We start from the raw sequence: 7,900 nt of genomic DNA, 5'->3' as shown, positions 1-7,900 counted from the left end.
TAATTTGAATCGCAATTCGTAATTTTCGCAATTTTCAGTGTACGAACGGGCCTTGACCTATCTTATGCACCAGGTTTTCAAAGAACACATACTGTAATTACATCTACATCTCACTCTAGCTCTGAGTCAGTACGAGCAACACACTAGAACACCCTTTGAGTGTTTGTGCCAGGCATTCACACCTTTACCGGTTACGCATTTGAATTCGTTCCGGGGGCAGTACATACATTGTTTTAGGTTTGATGTAAGTATTAAAGTGTAACCATAACCATTTATAGTGTGCCTATCAACTTTCATTTGAGCAAAAAAAACAAATTGCATTGTTTTCTCCTGCAATCTTCCTGAATGTTGAGTCGTGTTTATCTGTTGCAATTGCTTCTGTCGCGGTGTTTTGATACAATCGACCTAAGCATGTTTTTCTTCAAACATGCTCAACGGCTTTACCTTATAAAAGTTTACCAAAAGTAATTATTGTACGATCAGTACCTAGCTGGACTCGGTCACTGACAACGACCGGCGGCTCAGTGACCGACGAAATAGGCGGCGGGCCAGATGCGGGCATAAAAATGTCAAAATCTCTTCCCCCCTCACTTCGTCTCACCATCCAGCTGCAGATTTGTTGACAAACAAACGGAGCAAGCGGTCGCATGATGGCGGCATCGAGCCAGAATTAGGAGTGATCATGTGATTAAAAATGAAAGTTTTTTCAAGAAAAATAATATTTTTCCGACCGAATAAAAAAATTGCGAGCATGTTCAAACAACTATTTCTGATATCGGAGAAGTGATAAAAAAGCAAAATGTTAATCCATAATTTTTCTATAAATTGATTTTTTTTCACTCCAACTGGGAACCCCTAGGTCTATCCACGACCGTTTCCAATGACCGTGAGAAGATGCCAGAAAATCCAGCTACGAGCTAAATCCACAATACTAGAGAGCCTGGAGTTTAAACTCCAGGCTCTCTACAAAGTACAATAGAACCCGTGGTGTAGGGGCAAGCTTGGTTGCCTCTCACCCCGTCAGCCTGGGTTTGATCCCAGAAGGTCCCGGTGGCATTTTCGGGTAGAAATGTGTCTGATCCATTGTTGGAATTCGAGCGAGAAGAAGGAAAGCATTTCTCGCTCGCGAACGAGGGAGAGAACTTGTAGTACTTTTCTCTTCTCGCTCGCGCTCGCATTTTCGTTCGCGCTCGCATTTTCGTTCGCGTTCTCGCTCTCGCCGCGAGCGCTCGCTCTCGCCTCGTGCTAGCCGTTTGCCCCAAACTAGCAATTTGTTTATCAGGCTTATGAATACGAACCAGGCGATGGTATAGAGGTGTAACTTCAATCGCTGTGTTGTTTTTTGTTCGTTTCTAAAACGTTCAACTTCTCGCGAACGGGCAATTCTGGCTCGCGAGAAAGCCCGTTCGCGAGCGGAGGAGAGCACGGGCAATCGGTGAGTTTCTCTCGGCAGCTCGAGACTCACGGCGAGAACTCGAGGGAGAGAAAATTTTCTCGCGAGAGCGCGATAATACCAACACTGGTCTGATCACGCCTTCCGTCGGACGGGGAAGTAAATGTTAGCCTCGAATTAACCTAGAGGTTAGGTCGTTAGTTCAGCTCAGGTGTAGGAGTCGTCTCTTTGGGTCTTGTCTCGGTGGAGTCGCTGGTCGACAGTTGGACTCACAATCCAAAGGTCGTCAGTTAGAATCCCGGGGTGGATGGATGCTTAGGTGTAAAAATAGGTTTGCAATTGCCTCAACAATCAAGCCTTCGGACACCTTGTTTTGAGTTAAATGCTCGCAATCCTACTCGCGCCATGCTGTTGAGTGATTATTTTTGCGCAATAGTAATATGTAATATTAGTGTTAATCCTTTAATCCTTACATAAATTGAGCTCAAACCACACTTGTTTGAAGAAAAGGGTATAGCGGTATACGCACTTCGGAAGGAACCGGTCAAGAAAAAAATCAAATGGGCACAGTAGGCAGAATAATGAATCAGGTGGGAATCGAACTCACACCTTTGGATTGGTGGTCTGGGACGCTAAGCAGTCGGCCATCAGAAGGTTTACACTCTAGTAGTGAAATCTTGAAATTTAAAATATGTTGCACTTTTAAATTTGAAGGTTATATCAAATAAACCACTTTAAAACCCCCCGTTTTCCCAATCGACGGATATCCTGGCGTGTTTGACGCGCGGTGTCTGATGGTGCCTCATGTGCGGGGTCTGCATGAAAGGAGCAGCGGTGGGTGTTTTATCTAACATTTGCGCATAAGCGCAACATACCACACCAATACACACGCCCAATAAACACTACAACCCCCCCAGAAAGAGCCTCGTTATCCTGCGACGGCATTCCGACAAGGGGGTGTTTTACGCCTCGTTTGTGTGTGTGCGTTTTTTGGAGGAAAATTTCTCTCTTTCTCTCTCTTGGATTTCAAAAGGAGAGGATTTTTCCCATTTTCCTAATATGTTGGGAACTTGTGTTGTAGAGTGAAATCGAGTCCTGGCAGTCCTGGTAGTGGTTCGAACTCTGATGGGTTGGTTGGTGGAGCACGGCGACGACGACGACGGCAGAAGGAATCGTTGTCCCAAAGTGTGATAAGAAGTGAGAAGAAGGGTAGAAAAAAAAACGAGGATAGATCAAACGGGACACGATTTTCCAACGCATCGGGAAAAGCTCCAACCATGGCCGGCCAGTAGATTCCTCCGTCGTGGATTCCGTACTACAAAAAAACGCCGTGGCCGTGCGTGCGTGCGTGCTTTTGCTGTGTGCAGCTGAGGCGTATTGCGTATAGCGTCTCGCGTGTGACCGTCTAACTCGTCCGTCCGTCCGTCCATCAGTCCTCCGAGATCTCGGGACTACTGCTGCTGCTGCTGCCAAGGATTATCTGCCGATAGTATCACCCCACGAAAAGGTCCCCCCCCCTGCGAAACTTCCCTGAAAGCCTTGGAGGAAACGCGGATTCCGCGGGGGCAGAATCGCTGGAAAGACATCAATCGCCGTGTGAAGCAACCCCTCCGTGTTTCCGATTGAGGAAAATTGATGAAAACCTCAAGTGGTGGAAAAATTATAGGTCACTCACATTCTCATACACACACTCTCCTCGGCATACGGCTCCGGTGGGCTCCTTTTTGCTCGTCGTGGTGGATTTTCCTTGTGTCTCACACTCGCGCCGAGGGACGGGTTGCCAGGTTGAGGGAAAGAGCTGGCACCATTTTGAATGATTTTAATTTTATTTCGATCCTTATTAATCTTACTTATCTTGAATAACACAAACCAACAATATGCAAAAAAAAAAGTTGATTAGGTGATTGATTTGGTACATGGGCAAATTAGGACATCCGTTTTAACCATGTTTTTGTACAATATTTTGAATTATTTGAGTTGTTTCGACAAGAAGAGAATCAGAACACAAAAAAATAATACATCGATTTCCAAAGTTAAACCATTTATTAGGTTCTCTAAAACGACTGTGTTCAGTCTGTAGTCCTGATTTGCCCCAGTTGACGACACTGAATTTAAAATATGAACTCGATTAGATGCAACAGTAGATGACCCAAGCACCTCAAATTGAGAGTGGACCTTTTATCGGGTTAACAAAAAATAAATAAAAAATAATAATACAGAAATGTAACCTTTTTAGTACTTTGGCCATTTTGCGATTAATTTCAACGTCAATTGATAAATATGAAGCTTTCTGTGGCATAGTGAAAAATCTATTTTTTTTGTTGTTGAATAACGGCACCAGCAAAACCAAATTGAGCTGGTTTATTTTACATCTCCGACGACATGCTCCATGGGTTAACCACAGATTGGAAATAGATGTAATAGTTAAAGGAAAAACATATTTTCATTATTGCATTGAAAATAGATATTTAGTTTTTAGAATTTTTTGACCCTCATTTCCTAACCTTGATAAAATCCTAGTTGGCGAGACGAAATTGATCACGCCTTCCATCGGATGAGCAAGTCAAAAAAAAAAAAAAATATTAATATAGTTTCGCATTTTTTCTATTTTTCGCCTCGCAACGTAAATTTTTTGCCACATTTTTTTTCGGGAAGTTTAATGTACTTTATGAATCTGCAACAACCCAGAAGAGTCATTATTTCATTTAACATTTTAAAATTTAATGTTTGTGTAACTTTGCAGAGTTATTTTTTGGAGTGTATCAATGTTCCACAAAGAATAGATAATAACCTACAAAAATGCTGATGTTAAAACAAAATATAAAGGGGTTTGCTTGTAACCTTAATGAATTAGCGCGATTTTACGAAAAAATGTTTTGTATTATTGTATTATTGTATTCAATAAAAATCACGTTTTTTGCCTTCCTCACGTTACTGAGGAAAGGCTATAAAATCACTAGAAAAATGGACTTCTCAATTAAACCTTCTGGACCCACCTTCATGTATACCTATCGACTCAGAATCAAATTCTGAGCAAATGTCTGTGTGTGTGGTGGGATGCTGATCAAAAAATGGTCACTCGATTATCTCGACATAGGCTAAACCGATTTTGTCCGTTTTGGCGTCATTCAATCCGTCTTGGGGTCCCATAAGTCCGGAAGATTGTAAAAAGAGTGGTTTTTGTAAGAAAACCCGTCATGCTATACATTTCCAGAAAGGTATTTAAAAGACCTTTCCAACGGGTCCATTGAAGATTTGACAACCCTATTAAAAGTTATAAGCGCTTAAGTGTTATTTACGCACTTTTTGGAGGCCGGATCTCAGATCAATCATGAATTGAATTGAAGGTCTGACTACCCTACCATAAGTTGTAAGCACATAAGTGCCCTGCAATATGAAGATCTGTATGAATAATGAGTCAAATTGATAAAACACTGAAAAACACCGCCATTTTGTGTCTATTTTGGAAAGCACCCTTTAAATGTGAGGAAGGCGCCAACCACCTAAGGATGGATTAAATAAGTTTTTTTTCTAAATTTTGAGGACGCTTTCAAATCGGGTATCCAATTTATAAAAAAGTCTCTTCGACTCAAATTTTCCAAATCATCACCATTTTACAGATTATTGAAAACACGTATTTTTTCGAATTTAGGGGTCGTACTGCCCCTCCGTCAGGAGATATCAAAAAACGGAATCCGGCAAGAATTTGGATTTGTGATCAGGGTTAAAAATTACCCCTTAAGAACAAGTTTCATGCAAAACGAAGAGGAGGCGCGGCAACTGTTGTGTGAGTTGGCGGATAAACTCTTTTATTGATTTAAAATTATTCATGTTGAAAATTGATTCTCGAGCATACTTTTGGAATAATGTTAAAATCAAATTGTAACAAAGAAATATTTTTCAATTCAATTCAATTTATTTTATAAGTAAATAATCAATTTACAATTCCGTATTTTTTATAACCTAATAGTGTTTTGGAATTCCTTTCAATTATGATTTGTACTATAATTCATTTTGATGTAACTGGATATTCTAACAATGGATTTGGCAAGAGAAGGAAGATTTAAAAAGAAATCCTTTAATCTAAAATTTAGATTTGCCTAGGAAAAGGATGGAAATAAAAAAGCTTTAAACTACAGTATGTTTTGTCTATTGACATGGAAAACATTTGCTGCACAGCACAGCTTATCCGTTGTAAATGTACTTCAACATCGGCTCACTGAGAGCTTGGCATTGTTCTGCCTTGTTTCGGCAGGCACGAAAGCGCGTGAGCATCTCTCCAGCAAGGGCGAAAAACACAGGAAGCGTGAAGAGATCATCACCGGTAACACCAGCTTGACCCGGGGGAGAACCGACCCAATGAATATTTTTAAAGTGCTTTAAAAACTGATATTTTGTGGTGAGTTCATACAAATTTCCACATTTCGATGCCTTTATACTCTTTTATACTAACTTTATAAGAATCTAGCATGCTTAGCACAATAGAGCACAGAGTAATCGATTTACTAAAAAAATAGTTCTTCTGAAAATGTTTATGAAACTTTTTTGATCTGTTCTAAGGGAAAAATGTAATTATTCGATAAAAATCCGTTTTCGATTCGATCCTTTTCATCGAGAAATCCTGACATTTTGAGTGAATAATTTACTATCTTCGAAAGCTTTTCAAAATTTGTTGAAAACTATTCTTGAGGCTTGTGTACCGTATTCAGGGCTATTCCATACCATCGTGTTTAATCCGTATTTTTTATGATTTATTGTCAAAAAAACCTTCCATCGGATGAGGAAGTAAAATGTTGGTCCCGGCCTTGGTTTTTAGTCCGTTAAGTCATTCCAGGTGTAGGAGTCGTCTCCATGCCATAAGTACAAACAACACACCAAACCAAGCCTACTCCGGTGGAATCGCTGGCGGCGGTTGGACTTGCAATCCATAGGTCGTCAGTTCAAACACTGGGGTGGAAGATTCCTTGGAGTTGAAAGAGGTTTGGGTGCTCTCCCCATTCAAGCCTTCGGACTCCTAGGTTCGAGCAGAAACTTGCAATAGAGACCACAAAAGACCCGGGGGTCGTTAATGTGGATGGTTTGTTGTTTTTTGTTGCCAAAAATAACTGTACCGAAAAGTACTTTTCAGCATCCTATTTAGCCACTGTATAACAAAGTGAGATTTTTTTTGTTTGTCGGAAGTTTTGGTAAATGATTTTACTTCAAAAAATGAATATGGAATATATAGTATTTTGATCTTGTTCTCGAGATATGAAATTTAATTCAATTCAATTAATTTTGTGAACTAATTTCACATTGCTTTTAACCTAAATAAAGTTTACCAGTTCCTTTGAACTAAGGTTTAAACTATTTATTTTGATGTAATTGGATATTCTAGCAGTGGAATTGGTAAGAGAAGGAAAAACTACTCACAAAAAAACCTTAAAAATTTGCTCAGAAAAAGGATAGAAATAGAAAAGATTAAAACCGAATAATGTGAAATTCAAAAATTAATCATAATGCTATAATAGTGGTTTATGCAACAAGTTGCAAAAAAAGAATTTTTTCAGCACGAGTCGTACATTTATCCAACGAGGTTTACCGAGTTGGATAAATACGAAGAGTGCTGAAAAAATCAAGTTTTCAACGAGTTCCATACAACATTTTTTGCAATTCCAAAAAACACACACTGAGTGAAATTTTATGTCAAATTTTCATTTTTTTTGTCAATAAATCGTTTAAATCATAAAAATGTTGAAAAATGTTACTTTTCAAAACAAGTGCTGAAAAGTTCAACTTTTCAGCATTTATTTTGAAAAGTGTTGCTATTCGATTCTGTTATTTTTGGTACAGAAAAGTACGCTATTTCGTCGTTCAAGAATGACAGGAAAAGTAAGTAGTTTCACGACGGAATTGCAAAAAAAAAATATTTCGTGCTTTTTCTAGCTTCAAAACTTTAAATTTAATGTTCAAATTTTATGTTTCAATTCAATTCATTCTAATGGCAGGCCAAGTGCGAATGATGCTGATAATACCTCTTCAGTTGACGCTCAGGCGAGGAACATCCTGAAAGGAGTGTCACTGACTTCGTCCGTAGTCCTGTTAGATCATACTTGATCAATACAGTATAGCTCTGGTTCCTTGCAAGTGTCCTATTTTCTTACCTCCACGTTGGCTTGGTTTTCATGATGACCTAGCTGGTGGCCTGTGGAAACGGATCGTAAACCTTTGACCACCGTGGGTCAAAGTCGAGACGGCTAAAAGAAAGGGGCGCGACAATGTGGGAAAGGGAAGTAATTTGTGATTGTAGACGGTATTGTTTTGATTCGCAGTATGTTGAGTCAACTGCTGTGGATGTACCTGAAACATCGCACAACGGGGTTTCTCTTCTTTCCATTTCATCTACCACCTATCTTCTGTTTATTTTGTTTCACTGATTTTCTAACGCGGCTTATGTTTACTATCCTCCACTTAATTTCGATTTTACTTATTTTATTCTCTTATTTCCCAACGCTTTCCACTCTATTT

At 39.5% G+C, this 7,900-nt stretch overlaps 1 protein-coding gene across 1 annotated transcript in view; it reads left to right on the top strand.

Annotated features, from left to right (window-relative positions):
- Positions 1-2,478: 2,478 nt before the first annotated feature.
- LOC120418955 (uncharacterized) overlaps positions 2,479-7,900 on the top strand; it is a 38,268-nt gene continuing 32,846 nt past the window's right edge. Inside the window, exon 1 of the mRNA XM_039581496.2 lies at positions 2,479-3,059. The gene's annotated coding sequence lies outside the window, so the exon portion shown is untranslated. The remainder of the gene's footprint in view (positions 3,060-7,900) is intronic.

This window comes from Culex pipiens, chromosome 2 (genome assembly GCF_016801865.2).
Source record: "Culex pipiens pallens isolate TS chromosome 2, TS_CPP_V2, whole genome shotgun sequence".
Taxonomy (NCBI): Eukaryota; Metazoa; Arthropoda; class Insecta; order Diptera; family Culicidae; genus Culex; species Culex pipiens.
Note: the sequence above shows the minus strand (reverse complement) of the source record. Positions and strands in the feature narration are given on the sequence as shown.